The following is a 4,204-nucleotide window of genomic DNA, read 5'->3' as shown; positions in this document are numbered from 1 at the left end:
TGGTAGTCATTCTCCATGCCAAAAAATGATATAACCAAAGGAAACACAGAAAGCATTTCTAGGGATTCCAGAATTCTGATCAAGAAATCTGTGGGTGAAGATGAGATTTTTATTATGCTCAGGGGTCCTATGTTTACTGTTTATTTATTATTTATAGGACAGACCACAACTACGGAAAACTGGTTTTTCTTTGTCTCCAACATACATTTAGAAGAATTGATCTATCTCTGGATCAGTCAATCTATCTATCTTGAAAACTTTTATTTTTTCATGAAAGAACGAAGGAAAAATTGCTCATCTGCAATGTTGTGGGTTTTTGTTTGTTTGTTTGTTTTTGTTGTACTTTTTGGTGAGGCAATCAGGGTTAAGTAACTCGCCCAGGGTCACACAGCTAGTAAGGGTCAAGTGCCTGAGGCTGGATTTGAATTCAGGTCCCCCGACTCCAAGACTGGAGCTCTATCCACTGCTCTGCCTAGCTGCCCCTTGCAATGTCTTTTAGCTCATGTACTGGGAAGTGGTAATTTCTCACAAAATTTCACCAGCATACTTTATTGCAGGCAAAATATATGCTGGATGGATTATTGAGCTAATTTGCTTTAGTTTTCCCATGCCAAAGTGACTACAGAATAGCTCCTCAATGGGTATGGAAATGACTTTGGACATGATACTATTTCATGAAATCTGAAAAAGATATTCATAACTCAATACATTTCAACTCTGAAAAGGCAATGTTTTTATTAGCAATCACATAAGCAACAGCACATGACAAAGTTATGATTTGGATGAGCACAGAAAGAATATTTTCTGTTTCATTGACTTTCTTGCTTTGGTGTCTGACTTATAAAATGCTGGGAAGAAACATTCTGATTCTGATCTTCTCTGACAGTACTTTGCTATGGCTTTGGAATGCCAGTGAGAGGTCATGAGTTGATAGAATCTGTTCCCTTTTGAATCAGCACATTCAAGATTGATAGATGACCCATGTTTGGGAGAGAAGGAAAAGGGAAGGTAACACAAGCAGAGGAGACATATGCATGCAATGGAATGGACTTTTCCTCCTTGACTCATAGGAGATTAGTGTCAAGATGCTCTCCCTCTGCAGAGAATGTCAAAGATGAAGAGAAAGAGGGGTATTTCTTAGAAAACCCATGAGGATGTGCAAAATAGATAGTGGTCTGGGTGCTCAGAAGCATGAGGAGCCTCAGCAGTCTGAGTGGCAGCAGGTGGTTCTGCAGCAGGTGTGGTGGCAGCAGGGCTGGCAGCAGCTGGACACACAGCAGCTGGGGCAGCAGCAAGTAGCACGGCAACAAGTAGTTTGGCAGCAGTAAGGGCGGTAGCAACTAGACTGGCAGCAGTAATTGCGGCAGCCGGTGGGTTGGCAACAAACGGACTGGCTATACCTTGTTTTGCAGCAGCTGGACACACAGCAACTGTGCTAGCAGCACATGGTTCTGCTGCAAGTGATCTGGCAGCAGGCTGGACAACAACAGCTGGGACAGCAGCAGGGCTGGCAGCAGCTGGTCACACAGCAAGTTGGGTGGCAACAAGTCATTTGGCAGCAGGTTGGCTGGCAGCACAAGACTGGCAGCAGCTGGGTCTGCAGAGGCTGGGCCACAGCACGCCTTTTCCCGGATTCCTGGCCACAGTTCTATGCAGAGTGGATGGAGACACAACAAGAGTTGACCATGGTGTCACTGGATGGATCTTTGAGTTTTCTTTCAAGGACAGGGATTCACTTGTATTTCAAACACTTCTTGCTCCATGTGACTCTTGTATACCACATTGAACAGCTCTTCCCTGCACTTCTAGAGCATTTCCTTGTTCTTGTTTATCATGATCAAAAAGTGAAATTAAATTAAACCTTCTATTTTGCTCAGGACAGAAACTATTTTTTCCTTGATCTTTTGGCATTCACCATCTCATTCATTTCTCTTCTTCTTTCTAGGGTCATTGTGTTTTCTTCTTGTCTTAAGTACTTATGCCAATTTCCCTCCTTGCTCAACTTTGGGTCAATCTTGTGACATCCTGATCTCAGGGTTCGAGTTGATTGTGCATCTCTGTTTTCTGAAGAACATTCCATGACTCATGGGGGACTTTATTCACAGGGGGTGAAGATAACTTTTGAGAAAGATTCGGAGACTCTATCCTGAAGCTTACATAGTGCTGATAGGTTCATTGCAAAGAACCGATGGTGTTGTCCAAAATTCAGATCAAAGAAAAGTTCAGGTCTGCTAGGAATGATGACAAAATCGACTTTCTTCCCAGGACCCAGAGCTAGGATGGGACAAAAGGCCTCCTGAGAGCTATCAGTCCTGGTCATCATTATCCACTCTAGGTGACTCACCAGGGTCACATGAAATCACCAAAGTGAACTTAAACTGCATTTCCAGGAATTCCAGAATCCTGATCGAGGACTCTGTGTGTGAAGATGCCATTTTTTTACTTTCAGGGTCCATTTTCTATTAATTATTGATGCTGGAGACTTCGGATGACGGAAGGAAAATTAAAAAGTGAAGACTTCATTAAGGAGATGGTATGAGAGAGTGGGCCTAGCATTTTTAGACAATAGCTTAAATCTCTGCCCTTGTCCTACTGTGATGCCTCATCATGGTTTGCAGGTGACCCTAGCTACACAAAGGCTAGGTCAGTGGAGCATTGACTTTGATAGGTTCTCCCATGTGGCAATGGCCTTGTTGACCGTGTCTTGATTTTTTCTTTTTCCCAGGGGCGAAAGTAGCTATGGAGGAAGAAGCTTAGCACCAGGAGGCATCCCAATCAGTGGTGGATTTTTCATCAATGATAGCAAAATCATCCTGGCAACAAACATTATAATAGGGGAGGAAGTTGCACTTAAACAGAAGCAGGGTCCACAAGTTTTCCCTAAAGAAGCAATAAGAGGAAGTGATGGCATGATTTGTATTGTTCTCTCAAAGATAATAACAAACATCATTTCATGAGATATTTGGCCATCATTTATTGCTGTGCTAATTAAAACATGGCTTTCAATAGGAAAACTGAATTTAATAACAAGTCAGAATAAATAGAGTTTCCTGATAAGTTACTGGATTACCAAGTAGTTTTCCACTGGGAATTTAGTGAACTATAATTGAATAATTCATTTGGAAGCTTTAATAACTCTTACCTCTGACATAAACTGGGTTTGTGACACGACATATAAAATCACTTCTGCAATGTGTTGCTGAGCTTTGCTGAAGTCTTTTCCCCCTCTCTTCTTTCTTCTTTATTGTGAGGTATGACTCTCTGCAGATAGGCAGGGAGGACATTTTGGAAATGTAGGTGATGTACAAATAAAACATATCAATAAAGTGTTCAAGAATTAACAACTGTTGAAGGAATGTTAGTAGATGGTCAGTAGGTGGTGTGATGCTTTGCATTCTCTACTCTTTTTTGACCACTGAAGCTATAATAGGGAGCTGAAGAATACTGAATTGACTTTGTGAAATAGAAAAGCTTGTTTAATGACTGCCAGTTTTACTCTTTGCCTACTTCATTCCTGCTCACAGAAATCAATGTCCATTTTTTAATAAGATATTTGAACAAAGGAAGTATCAAGTTCACTTGACAAAGGAGCAAGGGTCTTGTTTAAGAAAAGTGATTGTCCAGAAGGAGAACACTTTTGAGAATCGACAAGATCAAAGGAGAGAGAGACTGGGATGAACATAGGGAAAACAAGATGGAGGGAAATATGTAGTTAGTAATCACTACTGTGAAAAAAAATTTACATTGAGTTTCTCAGAAAATGACTTTATTTCTAAACATATATAAAACTGAGTCAAATTTATGGAAATGAGGCATTCCTTAGTTGATAAATTGTCAAAGGAATGAACTGGCAGTTTTCACACCAAATAATTAAAGCTGTCTGTAGTTGTATGAAAAAATGCTGTAAATCACTCTTGGTGAGAGAAATGCAAATTAAAACAGCTCTAACACCTGTCAGACTGGCTAATATGACTGAATAGGAAAATGACAAATGATGGAGGGTATGTGGGAAAATTAAAACCCCAATTTACTCTTAGTGAAATTGCATGCGGATTCAACCATTCTGGAGAGCAATTTGATACTATGTCCAAAGGGCTATAAAACCATGCATACCCTTTGATCAAGAAAGATTACTGTTAAGTCTTTATTGAAAAGAGATTTAAAAAAAAAAAACAAAAAAGGAAAAAGACCTTTGTGTACCACA

General features: G+C 40.3%; 1 pseudogene; it reads right to left on the bottom strand.

Annotated features, from left to right (window-relative positions):
* Positions 1–1,201: 1,201 nt before the first annotated feature.
* LOC114037269 lies at positions 1,202–1,687 on the bottom strand (annotated as a pseudogene).
* Between the last annotated feature and the right edge of the window lie 2,517 nt (positions 1,688–4,204).

The sequence above is a fragment of the Vombatus ursinus genome, unplaced genomic scaffold (genome assembly GCF_900497805.2).
Source record: "Vombatus ursinus unplaced genomic scaffold, bare-nosed wombat genome assembly UNPS02010288.1, whole genome shotgun sequence".
Taxonomy (NCBI): domain Eukaryota; kingdom Metazoa; phylum Chordata; class Mammalia; order Diprotodontia; family Vombatidae; genus Vombatus; species Vombatus ursinus.
Note: the sequence above shows the minus strand (reverse complement) of the source record. Positions and strands in the feature narration are given on the sequence as shown.